Source organism: Trachemys scripta, chromosome 21 (genome assembly GCF_013100865.1).
Source record: "Trachemys scripta elegans isolate TJP31775 chromosome 21, CAS_Tse_1.0, whole genome shotgun sequence".
Lineage (NCBI taxonomy): Eukaryota > Metazoa > Chordata > Testudines > Emydidae > Trachemys > Trachemys scripta.
The window spans coordinates 18,582,138-18,598,919 of NC_048318.1; positions in this window are offsets into that span (position 1 = coordinate 18,582,138).

Below are 16,782 nucleotides of genomic sequence, written 5' to 3' on the forward strand. Positions count from 1 at the left end.
CTAGGTCTCCTCCTCTGGCCTCCCAGTGGCCTGACTGAGAGGAACACCTTGCAAAAAGAGATGATGGGAAACAATTAACCCCCATTGCTAAATGCCTCACCTGCACTTATGGCCCAGGGAAATAATGGCAGGAGAGGCAAAGTTTTTGAAGGACATTGATGAGGAGCATTAAAAATAAATACATTATTTAAAAAAAAAAATCAAGGAAACTCCAAAAGAGCAAATCTTATAATGTTATACACTCAGGATTGGTGCTCTTGTTTGCTCCTAGGAGTGAAAGAAGAGGAATGAGTTTTTTTCAGATATAACGAAAGTTGCCCAAGCTAATGGCAGACGACAGACAGCCCCCATGTAGGCAAGCTTAGCAAATTGGCTAAATGTCTGCACCTGAGTCTCTGGCTTGGTTGGCACAGTAATTAAAAACAGCCCCAGAGAGCCCTAGCCCCTACCAGCTCCTCCACTTGCTTGGGAATGAATTAAACTCTGACAATTAAGAGGGAGGTTCCTTGTTGCTGCTGTGGATCTGACTCACTCATTGATCTACTAATGATCAGATCATATGAAAACTCTCCTCAGGATTCTAGTAAAGGGCAGGATCCCTACTTTGATTAAGAGACCAATCCTGCCACTGACTTTAGTGGAGACTGGGGGTACTCAGCACTTCTCAGGATCAGGCCCTAAATCCTTTATTTGCTTTTTGAACTGTTGGCTGTGAAAGCGTAAGTCTTTCCTTTTCTGAGTGTTTTATTACAGTAGGGTCACCAAAATCCCTATTCAGGTCCATCTCCTCACCAATGCAGAATTGTTCCCTCCTGGTGTGACTTCTAGCAAGTTGTGGCCTATTCCAGTTTAAAGCAACGATTAGTCCTTTACACATTCACAGTCCTTTCCACATGGCTCACCAAATGCCAGCACTTTTCTCAACAAGGAAGAAATGTACTTGACTTTGATTTTTCAACAAAGAAAGGTTCTTAAAGTACTGTACCTATTGGGTCATCCAGTGCTCTGGATCTATGACGCTTTTGGCCTGAGACATTCTGCTGCTGCATGGAAAGGTACAGTGTTGCTTCACTAGGGGGGCTGTAACTACGCAAACAAGAGTTACATTTCCATGCAGAAGCAGCAAAACAGAAATGTTCAGCCTAAAGCCACTCATTTTAGAATGAGGAAAATGCCAAGAACAAAAGTAAAGTTTCCAGGAGAGAGTGCAGCATGTGTTATCTCCACAACAGGTGCAGCACCTCAGAAGAGAATGGCAGCTGTCTTTGTTTTGTGTGTACTGTACCTTTACGTTTCTGCTACCTCTCCCAGAATGCAAAGACCTCACAGTTGCAAGCTCCATACACCCAGTCATGCTATGCTAATGCTCCTGAGCGAGGCTTTGCCAGACACCCAAGCAGACTCAGGGTGAGCTGAGTGCTGTACAGTTAAAAAGAGGGCTGGGTCATCTGTCCGACCGACCAGCTCCAAAATGGGAATTTAGTAAACTCTGGGGGGCGAGTGGCAAATTACTGGCTATTAGAACTAATGGGATTATTGAGTACTTTACCTAAAACTAGCAGGTATGTCAGAAGCTGCTGTTGTGAGCACCCACATCTCCACAGGTCTTTCTCCCTTCAGTATGCAGGAAGATCAGAGAGCAGCCATCCTGGGTCAGACCTATGGTCCATCTAGCCCAGTATCCTGTCTTCCAACAGTGGCCAGTGCCAGATGTTTCAGAGGGAATAAACAGAACAGGGTAATTATCGAGTGATCCATCCCCTGTTGTCCAGTCCCAGCTTCTGGCAGTCAACCCTAGTTGTCACCTGCTGCTCAGTTTAAAATCATGCATGATCGCATTGGGAGTTCACACCCTGTAAGGGAATGGCAGAGCCTAAATGCTCACCATGGTCACGCACCCTTGCAAGTGGCTTTTCAGGCATGCGGCTATGCAAAAAGTATATGTGACTATAGTTACTCAGGAGTCTGTTTACATACATGCTGTGGTCCGTGTTTAGTCAACACCAGTATCACTAAAGGTTAGTCTCTATTTTGCATGTACATGTTTGTGAATGTACACACGTGTGGGAGTGAAGTGTACCTGCGTGCAATCTAGACTATCCCCTTGTCACAGTTTCTGTCCTTTAGTCACTAAGCATCTCTGCACCACCAGGCCCCGACTCCAACACCATTTAATTCAGCTTAACAAATCCCAAACCGATGCCCTGCTAAGTGGCAAGAAGAGGCTTCTCAGACCAAACTCCAGCCCCCTCTGCTCCATCCTCACCCCAAACTGTCCAGGCTTCCTCTCTGAATGAAACCCCACTAAACCGCATATTCAATCCAAATCCCTCACCACTTGCATCTTCCTCTCCAGAACCCCAGTCTGCAGGTCCTCACTCCCATGAGGAACCCAGGCATTCCACTCTCTCCTTCTTCCTTCCCCTGGGCCCACAACTTCTGCTGAGATTGGTCATTGAGTCTTCATCTCTTCTCAGCTGGACAACTCCCAACCACCAATCTTACTGCCTTGAGCCCCTACTCTTCATGCATGGAGCAGCATCTCCCCTCTCTTGTACCTAGAACTGGGGCCTCACAGCAATCCTCTTCCATTGAAATCATCTTGGTTTCCTGTCCCTTCCAGAAACCATTATAAAATTCCCCTCCTCATTGGCAGGTCCCTCCATGGGTTTGACTCCCTCTTCCACTCATCTAATAAGGTCTAGGGGAGTGACAGGGTGGGTGAGATGGACCAACCTCTGTTGATGAGACAGACAAGCTTTCAAGGCACACAGAAGTTGGCCCAATAAAAGATACTACCTCACCCACCATGTCTCTCTAATATCCTGGGACCAACATGGCTACAACTAAACTGTATACAGGATCTAGTGGAAGTGTTTTAGAGTCCCTCTCACCCCAAGATCTAAATAGTCCTTCCTTGCCCATTTTCCTGATAAGTTCGGCAATAACCCTGCAGGGCTGTCAAGCTGGGACACTTTGAACAAGGAAGAGTTTACAAAAAAAGTATAAGCAGGATTTTCAAACATCTAATTGAAACTTGCAGCACCCCAGCACAAAAGGAGTCTCTCTGCAGGTTGTAACCTGGGAGAGGAGACGGTCAGGCTAGGAGCTAAAGGAGCAGAGGAGTGGAGGGGGCAAAGAGGATTAGATACAGTTTGGCATATGCTCAGATGGAAATAACATCTATTTCAAATGCACAATTTGCTTTGGCTGGTGGCAGGAATAGAGACTTCCAAGTAGCGGATGGCATGCACCTCAGGAAATGTATTCCAAGTGGGAGCCTGCTGTTGGTAAAGGCATGACAGATACAGCTGAGAAAGGACACAGCTGGCTGCCTGGGCTCTTTGCATGCCCCCGCTCTGCCTCCTGCAACAGAAGGGAGCTGTACAACACACACACATTAGTCTATGAAACCAGCCCACCCACTTTCGGCTGATGCCAGCAGCATCCTAACCAGGATGTGTCACCGTCCTGTCTGCAGCACACTAACTGTTCAGGGGTGGGTTGGGGAGAGTGGAGACGGCTGGAGGCAGGGACCACTTGGCAGCCTCTTAAAGCATTGCAAAGCTAAAGGGGATCCAGGGACAAACAATCAATCTCAGCCGATGAGAAGCAGCAGCCCTAATTGGAAATTAAAATACACCTTTCCCTCCTGCTCCATGTGCATACACGAGTGGCAACAGCCAGAGAGAGAGAGACACCCTATATTATTAACCCTCCCATGGCCAGCAGGGAGGAATGTCACAGCAAGAAAGCAAATGTAGCCTCTGGCAAGCAAAGATCCAGGAGTCAGGTCTAGCCTTGCAGCTGTCTTGTCAAAGTCTATGATCTTTCAGATCTCACAAGCTAAGCAGGTATGGTCTAGGTAAAAAATATTGGATAGACCTCAAAGGAATACCCAAGAGCTGCAGGGAGCAGTGCTGGTATCTTAGGTAGATACTGTTCTTTGCTTTCAGTCATATGGAACCAATGAGAAAGCATGGCACTGGGGGCACTGTATTGCAGGGAGCAGTGTGGATAGCTTACTTGGGGACACTCCCCACGAAGTAACTGCTGCGCTACAGGGAAGTATGTGAGTAACGCACCAGGACATGCTCTTCTACCAAGTTAGTACTCACCCCAGTGTCCCAGCCTGACGCTACAGGGTACCATGTTGCAGGAGGTGCCATCTTTTGTGGAAGACATAAAAGTGCACCATGCAGCAGCCTTATCCATAGGATTCCTCAGCAACCCTCCCTCATCCTCCACCTGAGAGCAGGCAAGGTGGGCAGCTTTAGAAGGAGAGCACTCCCTCTGAGATCCCCAGTAGGAAGTAGCAATGAATGGTGGCCCAAGCACACTCTAAAGTCTCAGAAACCAGAAAGCAAATAAAATTACCCTCAACTTTTTGTTTTTCAGATCTTAAATCTTGTGATTTTGTTGTTTTTTTTTTGGCTGCGTGACATGATTTTTGGAGGCTTGGGGCTGCCTGTACTAAGGACAGTGAGTGGCATGATTGTTTTCTGACCTGGCAGGGGTTGGGTGGCTCAGGGATTTCATGTGTGCAAAGCTACAGGCTCTCTCTGTCCCCCAGCCTGTACTGGGACAGAACTGGGACTCTGCTGACTGACTCACAGGAACTGCAGCTGAGGGTTTGTGCACCACTGCCCCCTTGTGGAGTGTGCCTAAACTGCTGATTCACAACAGCTTTCTCTGCTTGGCTGAAGAGGTTCCAGGCAGGCAGTTGGAATGTCTTTGCCTCTCCTCGAGGAAACATCTTTCCCTGCCTGACATGTGCGTCAGTCACACAGATAACCTCAAGTCCTACATGTCACAGGTTAGCGAATCTGCTGAGGAAAGAGTGGAAACAAGGGCAATGTTGCCTTCCCAGTAGGATTTGCACATAGGTGTTGGAACTAGGGGTGCTGCCACACCCCCTGGCTTGAAGTGGTTTCCATTATGTATAGGGCTTACAGTTTGGTTCAATGGCTCTCAGCACCCCCACTCTACAAACAAATTGTTCCAGCTCCCCTGGCTTTGCACCCAGCTTCGGATCTGAGGATGGAACAGCTGCGTCTACCAGTAATGATGCTTTTCCTCTTTTTTAGCACCTGCCATGTGAAAAATCTCAGGGCATTTTGGGATGTTAGTAATGAAGCCTCCCATGAAGTAGCTGCCAGTATTAAGCTTACTTTTCAGCCTGGGAAACTGAGGCACAGGGAGGGAAAGTGAGTTACAGTCAGAGCTGGGAAAAGAACCCACGAGTCCTGGCTCCCCAGTCTCATCATTAGACCACACTCTCTTCCTAAGCTATGGTGTTGTTTTTTATTTGGACTATAAAATAATAAACTAAGACAAAGAGAATCCGTGTGAATGTGTGTGGACAGGAAGGTGACATCGTTAACATTCATACTGTACTCTAACAAATGAGCAAACCATACCCTGTGCTCCCCAGACAGGAGCAGGAAATGATGTAATTCATTTGACAAATCATATTTATTGACGCCATGTTGTTCCTTTGGTTGTTTGCATTTTGGGTACAGAGCAAGCTGGGGCAGCATGAATAAACACAATATGCATGAAATTCTGCAGAATTTACCAAAGCCAACTTTAGATATTGCAGTCAAGAGACACCCAAGGGAAGAGAGAGACACTCACTGTTCCCAAAACCCAAAGAGAAGGGATCAGAATTCTCTTGTGAAGGTATTTTCCCCAAGGCACTGAGTGGTTTTGCCCCTGAGGAGACCAGCAAACAGGCTGGAGTAGAGAAAGGGGACAATCTGGCCACAGTGCCAAAATAATACAGACATCTCTATTCACCCCTGTATAACAGCAACACTGGCCCTTCCTTGTAGGAGGATCTCAGCTTGCTTCATGCAGCCACACATGGACCCTCCTTCTTACAGGCAGGGAAACAAAGGCACAGATAGGTGAAGCCAAAGCTCCCATAATGAATGCATGGCAGGGTCCAGGTCTTTTCACCCCTCACCCTCTGCTCTCTGACCACACTGGCTCTCACTATTGTCTCAGAATACCAGGCAAGTCTCCAGCATCCCCAGCGTTTGTCTGTGAAATTCCTAGAAGATAATGGGAGCCTCATAAAGGTCCCTGCTCTGAAAGGGCCACAACCTGGAACAGCACAACATGTTTCGGATGCTTCTCTGAAGTATATCTGAGCACCTGCCTAGGGTCCTGCGTGTGGGTCAGACCCAAATGTTTTCAAAGCTTGAGGGGCAGGCATTCTCACTCAGCCTCCAGCAGGTTGCCTAGCCCTACTCTCACATCATGGGCCCAGGAGACCGGCAACTGGTGAAATAATGCAATGCTGGGCAACTTCTGGATCTAAACTGCTCTAGCAGTCGGGATTCTGGTCTGCACCCCCAGTCTGCATGGGGTTGGGGATTTTCACAGCTTCACCCTTCCTTCTCTCCCCATAGCAATGTAAAGTCACTAATATAGCTAATGCCCCATGAGTGTAGCTGATCACAGCATGCAGAGGGTTAATAAAAGCACCCGACTGCTGCCGTCTGGCATGGTGGCGCCCAACACTCTCTGTGGAAGGGGTATAGATGCTGGCAGCGCCTTTCTCCAGCTGTGTCCGATCCAGATGGAACATACCAAGCCCCCTGTTCGCCAGGCCCTCCAGCCACCTTTCCCTTGTCCTCTTTTTCTTTCTCCTTAGCCTCCTGGGCTCCCTATATCACAGCACCTCACGTCTCTCCCAGGCTGTGCGCATGAAAGCAATAGAGTGAGACTGGGAAAGGTCAGCAGGAGGACCAGGCGCTGCCAGCTCAGTGCTGAGCCTCTGTCTTTAATTAACATCTGCTGGGCAAGCCATCCTCCCTGCACTTGACTCTTACTCCCATCTCCCCTTCCCCTCCTCTGTCATTACGCCCACAACCGGAGAGACAGGAAGGAGAGGCGATGGGGGAAGCAGAGTCCCTGGAGCTCCTCACAGCCTCCCTATGCCAAAACCAACAAAATCCCAGCAGCTGATTCCAGGAGTTGCCTGGTACATCAGCATGTTAATGAGTCCGCGGCTGAGCAGCCCAGACCGGCTGCTACCTGCTTCTGCCACACACGGAGCTTTCCTGACTTCGGGCCATTTGGGTTTTTTCCTCTTGTAATTTTTTTCAGTAAATTCAGCATTAGCAAAAGATGCTGTCTTGACAGCTCCATAAAGCGAAGCCTTCTCTCCATTGCCAGTGCACACAATGGCAGGGCAGGGCAGGCTCCTCCACGCTGCCCCAACAATGTGGTGCCCTATTGCCCTCAATGGACCCCTCCAGGCACTTGGAGATTTCAGGCTCCATGGCCCAGCCAGCCCTTGGCTGGCAGGAACAGGACAGTTAAATCGTATACACCCATTCTCTAGAAACCCACCACACCAGAGACCTACCAAACCCATCCCCGACAGGCCAATGACCAGCAATCAGCAGGTAACAACTGTCACTCACTACTGCCTGGGGGTAAATTGGAACCAGCAATCCAGCAAACCCCACTCCTTTCCTCATCTCCTGAGTTTGAAATTACATTTCACCATAATGACAGGTTTCAGAGTAGCAGCCGTGTTAGTCTGTATCCACAAAAAGAACAGGAGTACTTGTGGCACCTTAGAGACTAACACATTTATTAGAGCATAAGCTTTCGTGGGCTACAACCCACTTCTTCGGATGCATACAGAGTGGAATAAATATTGAGGAGATATATATACACACATACAGAGAGCATAAACATACAGAGAGCATAAACTCCCACCTGTTTATGCTCTCTGTATGTGTGTATATATATCTCCTCAATATTTATTCCACTCTGTATGCATCCGAAGAAGTAGGCTGTAGTCCACGAAAGCTTATGCTCTAATAAATTTGTTAGTCTCTAAGGTGCCACAAGTACTCCTGTTCATTTCACCATAGGTTTCTGTACCACCCACTGTTTGACTCCACTGTTATTTCCATTGCAGAGAAGGGGCCCCATTACAGCATGTGTGCTAGGATGGGGAGTAGGATAAAGGAAGAGGAGGCAAGCGGTTTGCTGGATGAGTCAATGCTGGGGTGTCCCTGCCCCAGTGCTCCAAACAGCAACTCCTTTCCTCGCTATTGGGGGGGGAGGAGATATTGCCTTCCCCACTGTTCAGGGAGTCTGTGATACAAACTGGCCCAGATCACTGCAGAAAACTGGGAAGGAAAAGAACTTTGCTTCAATACCCATCTCCCCACCCCATAAGTAAGGACCCTGTTTGGAGCTGCGACCTCAAAGGATCAGGGAGTGATTATCTCTTACTGTCCTGGCCTGACCCTGACCTTAATCCTAACCCATCAGCCTGTGTAGCTGTTGCTTCCTATCATTTTCTGTTGACTGACAGATGGTAAGCAAATGCCCTAAAGAAACTTCATGAGCTAGTCTGCAATGGAGACAGGTAGAAGGGACAGGCTGGATCCTGTTGCAGATGTATTGGCACAGGGTTTAATTTAGCAACAAAATAGTTAATTGTTTTAGCATGAACTAAGCTGCACTCACTGTGAGATGCCATCTTCCTGTTGGCTAATTGTGCCTGAGAATAGTTTTAAAAAGTGATGCACTGTTGCAACTAATTTTCTATCCCGCACCTGTATTTAATGGGTTAATCCAGAGACACAGGTCTGATACACAGCTCACTGAGAACAGAGGGCTGGCTTCCATCCCAGATAATGGTGGTATTCAACCCTCAGTTGTTTGGAATCTCTTTTCTACATTTTATAAGAGTTAGAGATAGGCCCAGCGTACAAAATTCAGGTGCAGATTTGGAACCTCCCCAACCACAGTTGTCATCTGGTCCAGGTTTATTGCAGGCCTGTTCATACCTTGGCATTTTGTTAAGGAAACCACGCAGCTGACTTGTGATTCATTATATAGTAACCAAGCTGAAGAACTCACACTAAGCCCCTTGAGAAGCCCTATGCAGGAACAGAAGGGCTGCAGACACCTGGGATGGCGCTGGAGGGGGACAGAACCACGTAATAGGCTCCATCCTGATCCCAAGGGGCTGGTGGAGTTTGGGATAAATGGGATCTAGATCCCGGTCAGTCTTGAGTCTGCTCATCTCTGCTGAGCCCCTTTGCCCTTCCCACACCAGCCCCAGCCCGATGCAGTGACAGGGGGTATGTCTATACTGCAATTAAAAACCCATGACTGGCCTGTGACAGCTAACTTGGGCTAAGGGGCTGTTCAATTGCTATGTAGACATTTGGGCTCGGGCTGGAGCCTGGGCTTTAGGACCCTGACAGGTGGGAGCGTCCCAAATGTCTACACTGCAATTAAACAATCCCTTACCCCAAGTCAGCTGGCATAGGCTAGCCATGAGTTTTTAATTGCAGTGTAGACATACGCAGGGAGACCCATGTGGGCAAAGCCCTTCATTACATCCATGAATTAGGACCAATTAACCATACCAGAGTTAATTACATGACTCACAGTTAGCTGCTGGAGCCATGTCTCAGTGAAGTGTTTCCTCGGTGTGTCTCTCATTCCAGCACTACACAGCAGAGCCCCTGGAGAACAGAGAGCAGGTGAGGTGTGGTGAGGGTAAGTCCCTGCCTTGTGCTGCAGCCCCTGCAGGCAAGTGCTGTGAAATGTGCCCATTCTGACTTGGCATGCTCTGCACTCACTTGCACTGCGAACATGAGGACACAGAGTGCAGGGTATTGCTCCATCAGTCCCTGTGGAAATCAGCTCCACAGACTACACTAGGGTCAAGCAGGAAAGGCAAGGCCCTTTGCTCTGCAGTGAGGACATCAGCTGCGAGGATCCAGCCCAGGGTGTCTTTGTGTGCTCAAGTGCTGGACCCTCCTTCTCCCATAGAGGCAGCACACGTGGCTCTGGCATTTGGGCTACACTCTGGTACAGATGGGGCTGGACTCATCTATATCCTACCCTCACTGGAAACTGCTGCACAGAAGGCATAAGCCAAAAAGGGAGAAGGGATGAAGGCTGCACCCAAGCTGGGAAGGGCAGATGATGCCATTACCGCCATTAAGCTGTTTTGCCTGCCAGCTCCTCCTGACTCTCCCCTCAGATCCTGACAGCCTCCCATGCTCCCCAGCTTTTTGGGGTCTCAGTCTCATTTCTGTTTGTTTTTTTATGGTACCACAAGCTGCTGTGTCAAAAAAAAACACACCCAACAACATGGGCTCCAAATAAAGGTAGGTCTGTGCCCAGCGCAGAAGTCTCCAGGCTGGCTAGGGAAGAATGGGTTCCCTCATTACAAGCTCATTAGAGTCTGAGTAGCGAGGCAGCAGCACCACCTATCCCACCTCTGCAGCTGCCTGGGCAGCATGTGCTCATTGGTCGGATGGATCTGAAGAGAGCCATGATGAGGATCTTCTCTTCACTTTTATAGCACCTTTCATGGTAGGACCTCAGCCTGCTTCACAATCCCTAACTCATTAACCATCACAGCCCCATCGGCACAGGATCACTGCCCCACTGCACTAAGGGGAAACTGAGACACAGAGCAGTGTCCTGGCGAAGACCACCCAGTGACTCTTGCTCAACGTTTGCCTCCCAAAGCTAGGCATAAATCTCAGGAGTCCTGATTCCAAGCCTCCTGCTCTAACTGCCAAGCCTGGGTTCTTGAGAGTTTCATGTATACTGCAGTTCTAAAGACACAGGTCTGGGCCTGGTTTGGGGTGGCAGAGAGGAGAGCCCCATTCAGCTAAGCAGTCACAGTGCAGCTACTGCACCACTTTCCTACAGAGATCTAGAGCTGCCAAAATTCCAGAAGCATTACTGGGTTGCCATGATTCTGGATGCTTGTGTAGCCTCAGTATCCCTGCTATGCCAGATGTACCCTGCATACCTGTGCAGTCCCAGTGCTGCCCCAGTCCTACCTGCACTGCCCCAGCACTGTCATTCCCGGGCCCACTGTATGCCTGCGCAGTCCCAGTGTTGTTGCAATCTTACATGCCTACTGCATCTCAGAGGATTCCCTAAACCCAGATCCATCATGGTGTATGCAAAACCCTGGCACTGCTGTGAACCTGGACATCCCCTGACCAGGGAGATCAGCACAGCTCCTACTGGACTGGCCAAGGGAAGTCCCTTGGCAAATCAGAGGCCAAGGCCCTTGCTATGTGCTTTGACTGTGGTAACATGCAGGACTCATGCAGCAATTTAGGCCTGTCCTGGAGCAGCCAAATTCTGGAAGGAGAGAATTAGCCTGATTTCCAAACTATCAGCTGTCTCTCGCTCTGATCCTGCTGTCAAAGAGGGGTGGGACAAGTGGTGAAAGGCTCCTATTCCGTTGGTCTCAGGGCTGGTGTGTTTGTTGCACGGAGACCCACATAGACCTCTGCTTTGCTGCCAATAGATGTGGTGTCTGGCTGGCAGACCAAGACATGGGCAAACACAAACCAGCCATCTGGCAACTTGGGATCCCTGTGCTCCAAGTCAGGAGAGAGCTGGTGTAGCAGCTGAGGGTGGAAGCTGTCTCTCCCATCACAGAGACAAGGTGGGTGAGCTAACATCTTTTATTGAACTAGCTTCTGTTGGTAAAAGAGACAAGCTTTCGAGCCACACAGAGCTTCAGGGCTGCCCAGATCTTAAGAACTCTGTGTAGCTCAAAAGTTTCTCTTTCACTAACAGAAGTTGGTCCAACAACAGATATTGCCTCACCCAGCTGGTCTCTCTAATATCCGGGGTCAAACACAGGTACAACATCTCCCATCCTAGGCAGACAGCAAATGCACCATTGGGAGCCAGAGACTAAAAGCCCAGCCTGAGGAGTAAGACCTGGATCCTAGTGCAGCAAGGGAGGCTGCTGGGGCAGCCATCAGCAGAACTAACCTCCTGGTCTGCTGTCAGCACAGACAGCCACACAGTGCAATGAGGATGGCAGGGACCAAAGGGTTAAACCATTTAGCAAGGCCACCAGTGTGATAAATGTAGCAATCAGCAGAGACAGCCCTCCCACTGCCACCTAGGGCTAGGGCTGGCTGGGGAGCAGGGAAGATGGCAGAGAAAGGGGTGGGTTGGGAGGACTTTTATCCTGATACGGCTCCTTCCTTCCAAGTGAGGGTTTGGAAAAACTGAGCAGGCAGGGCTGGCTCTGAAATCGCAGCGCCTCAGTGACACAAAGCCAGCCAGATCTCCCTGCTGAAATAAAGGAGAGTTAGGGGCTGGTGTGGGCCAGGGACAGGCAGACATGCATCCTGCCTTGCTTACACCCCTGCATCCTGCTAGCTTCAGTGGATGCTACAGGCTATGGGGCAAGGGATGTGCACATTTGGGGGTTGGGACGAGACAGACAGATCTTGGGGTGTGGGGAGAAAGACACCATTCCACCCCCCAGGAGTGAGATTTTCCTATGACATTCCTGGTTGGTTGCGCAGGCGTGAACAGACCCTGCACAGGCTGCAGGGGATTTCAGGTTAGTACACACAGATAGGTGGTTGGCTCTGCTGCTGGCTGGCTGCTATTGCATTCCTGAGCTCCCCCTCCCGCACAAGCACCTGGCTCTGCTCCTACAGGCACTCTGCACCTCTGAAGCTCCTCTGACAACAAACCCGATAGGGAGAGTACCCCAAACACACACAGGATATGTAGGTAAATACACACCCTGAACATGTAACTAAACACACAGGGTGCAATAGACACAAACAGTACATGGACATTCTACATACATACACGTACTACTGCACACACAAAGTGTAATACACACACAGGGCATGGATGAAGACATGCATCCTGTGTACTCAGACATACACGACACACAGTGTTGCGCCTTTTATCTGAGGATAACAAAGTGCTTTAGTAAGAATAATTAACTCTGGAGAGGTGGGTTGGTTTCATTATCCCCATTGTACTGATGGGGACACCAACAGTCAAGTGATGGAACTTGCCCAAGGTCACTGAGCTGGTAACTGCACCCTGAAGGCCCGACTCCAAATCCCCTTCCTCCGTAACACACACTCACAGTCCCTGTTTCTTCACCATTAGTGGAGTTCTGAGGCTTGGACATTGCAGGCAATTGACTTCCTACTCTCACTCTCTCAGGCATTGCTAGGCCACCCATGACTGATGGTCTAAGCTTTGAGTGCTGCTTGTGCCCATGGCCCAATGGACTTATCTGGCCCAGGTTCCAAGGTAGTCATTTACTCGGCTATATACAATATCTTAATAATGTGGCCACAGTCACCAGCTGCAAGAAGGTCCTGGCCCTGCATGTGACTAGTTCTATGCACCAGGCAGGGACTCTAAGACAAAGCAAGGAATACAGCACTTCCCTCAAGCTACAGGGGGTCCCAAACTGGCCCTGCTGCCCAGATGGTGCCAGGTCCCCTGTATGCTCTGAGGAAGGCTTGTCTGACTCGTGATTAGAGCAGGGGACTGGATATCAGGGATTCTGTCACTGTGGCTTTAGGTCAGTCCCTCTCCCACTCTGTGCCTTAGCTTCCCCATCTGTACACTGGGAATAACGAAACTTTCTTGCCTCAGGAGGGTGCTGAGCAGCCAAATTCATTACCATCAGAGAAGCGCCTGGAGACATTTGGAGCTAGCAAAGGGCCATGCTTCCTTTCTATAGTTCTCAGCCCTGCCCCATGCACTCAGCTTTCACCTTTTCTTTGGCCCCTGCCCTGTTCAAACTCAGCATCTCTGCATCTGTGACACCTTTAGGGAAAGGCCGAGAAGACTGCTCCCTCACATACTTCTCTTCTACCCTCTCTCTGCAGAGATGCACTGGGTCACTAGTAGGTTGGTGTGTTTCAGCCACGGGGTTCTCAGTCCATGCTGGATGGAAGAAGCAGATCTCTCTCCTGCACCTCTTTGTCAAGTTGGAACAGACAATTTGGAGAACTGCCCCCTGCGAGAACTCCCGTTGACCTTGGAGCTACACATGATGGGCTTGCAGGATTGCCCAGTACTGAACTCTCTGAACCTCTTAGGTTTGCAGAGCTGGCTTTGAAGCCTCCAAAGTTCTGGCTCACCAAGGTAATTTCTGGTATTTTCTGCTTCTACTCAGACTAGGGCTACCCCAAAACAGCTCCTCACACAGGAGTTTTAACCTTTGGCTTCTAGGCCCAGCCCACGAAAATCAGGCAGCATCTATGAGTTTGTGAAACTTTCCCAAACCTTGCAACAGATTCCCTTGAGGCAAGTGGGAAGCAAAGGGGGGCTTGTTCCTATGTCTTTGGCCAAAGTGTCCTCCATGTCATGTAGGCTGCTGCCTGCCTGGCCTCCTGCCAAAGGTATTTGGGGCCATTGGCTTTAGTAGGAGTTATAGCTCTGAGGCTGGATTTGTCCCAGGAGTTGAAGATGGGAGGAATGTTATATGAGGTCAAGTGGGGAGAATGGAGCCTGTGAGCCTTCCCAGCTTGAGGCCTTTCCAGCTTGACTTCTCCGCAGGAGCTGGGACTTCACAGGCTGCCATCTGGCTGCTATAGGAGAATCACCTGGATTCCCCTGAGGAGACTAGTGTTTGATGTGAACAAGGTGTGGCACAAGAGAGCTGCAAGGTTGTACAGGAGAAAAGGGGGTGCCACCTGGTGGTCTAGAATGGATTAGCAGTAATGTCACCTGTCAAGGCCTCTGGTCACATCTTTAGTCCCCTGGCTGCAGGAAAAGCAAGGGTCAGAGATAGGATGGGAAGGCGAATGATTTGTAGTACAAATTGTGCCATGGTGGTCAGTGCAGGGGTCACACCATGCTGGATACCCCATTCTGCCAGAAGAGCTCCTCTGGCCATTCCCATATTGCAGGCTGAGGGAATGGGATGCTCCAGTGAGCTTCCAGGTCAGAGAATTGAGAGGGGGAGACGCTGGAATCAGCTTGTCAAGGAGGTTAATCCTGCCACAAAGCCACTCCTAATCCTGTTAAAGACAGGCCTGGATCCCCATTGCTGAAAACTACGAGCAGGCCCTGGCTAAATCACATCACCCTGCACCAGAGCTACAGACATACAAACTCTCACCTGCAGCCAAGCTGGAGGGGCTGTCCATTCATACCCCATTCCCAAGACAGGCACCATCTCTCCATCCATGTCAAGTTTTCATCAGAGCCCTTTAATGAACTGTTTTAATTAGCCAAGGAGGCAAAGGAAAGCAATGTAAGGCACTTTCCCCTACCTTGCACCTCCCTAAGGACTGAGCATTTTTGCCCTTCTGCCAGCTCCTGGCAGCCTAGGAAAGGGGGCACCAGGCCTGGGAATTAAGGACTTTGATTTCTGTCCTATTTTGTTTTGAGAACTTCTGTAGCTAAAATATGCAAATTAGAGTCATCCTCAGGGACACACATGGATCCAGGTCTGACCTCTGTGGCCCAGCCTCATCTCTGCAAGGAGACAACCTTTGGGTCTTGCATCTGAAGAAGTGAGGTTCTTACCCACGAAAGCTTATGCTCCCAATACTTCTGTTAGTCTTAAAGTTGCCACAGGACCCTCTGATAGTGTTTACAGATTCAGACTAACACGGCTACCCCTCTGATACTTTGGGGTGCATAGAGACTTCTCTGGATCCAAACTCTGTGGCTCAGTCCAGTTTCCAGTGTAAACACTCGCTCAGGTGCTACCCTAAGGTTAGAGGCAATTACTAGGTGGGAGGGGGCTGCTCTGCTCCCCAGACAGGGATGATATCTCTGCTCCTAAGGTTCCCTTGGCAAGGCGGACACTGCTCTCTTTGGTGAGTGGAGAGGAGCAAGTTCTCTCTGTTGCTGTCATTTCCTTCCAACTACCAGAATCCTGCATCCTGGTTATTTTACTGTCTAATATCCATGAAGCCCTGGAGACAGATGCCCTTCTGCTTCTGCAAAGCAGGGATAGAATGGTTTCCCCCATCAATGTGTCTCAGCCCTGCCTGGGATGCAGAACTTAGGAGTGAGACGGGAGTACTGGCACCACAGCCATTTCAGTTCTTGGTCTCTCCCCAAGAGTATCAATGGCTTTTTTGATGTGGGCATTGGTTCCCTGAGAACTGAAATAAGACACATCAAAGTAATCTCATCCAGGGTGCCACTGCATAGCCATCAGATGGGTCTCTGGCAGACTGGTCTGGCTTCAGACTGGCAGCTGTGTAGGGAGAGGGTCCTTGAGTCATTACCAGTCAGAGGACTCAGACTCCAGATAGCAGAAAGGTGAGTGACTCCAAGGACAGTCATATTTGGTAAAGGATCCATCATCCCATCTGCAGAGAAAAAGGCTTCCCCCCACAGCAGGCCCTGGCCCATCACCAAAGCTCATGCAGCAAACTGGGAAGCATCCCTGTCCCTGGTACAGACAGCCTGGGGGCTTGAAGTCCATCCCTATGAAAGCAAATTGCAATATGTGTTTATCCCCCACTGGAGCTGCCACAAGGCCTGCTGGCAGCAACTCTGGAAAGTGGTGGCTCATGTGGGATAGAAAGAATCCACTGAGGCATCCAAGAATGGAATGTTTCACTTAACGGGGCAAAGACAGCACTGGCAGCACAGGACTGGGGAGTCAGAGAGATGAGGCAGCCATTTCAGGGTGGGATGTAAGGGTCGGGAAAGGCAGATATAGCTCCCGTCTTCCCCAGTGTGGAGCAGAAGGGGGCAGGAATGGCCTTCCCAACTGGGGTGGGGCAGCAGGGGAACCCAGGGGCAGAGACGACTCCCAGGAAATAAAACTAACAGCCTTTGGAAACTAGGGTGTGGGACCAGGAGGGGAGGCCCCAAGCTGCTCTGCAAGGTCCTGCCCACACAGGGCTGGGTGGGATTCACCTCCCAGTGATAATTTGATTCGAGGGCCAACAGAAGCCATGGGACATGGGACACAGGGCACATGGAGCTAGGGGGCTAGTTCAGCCCCCCAGC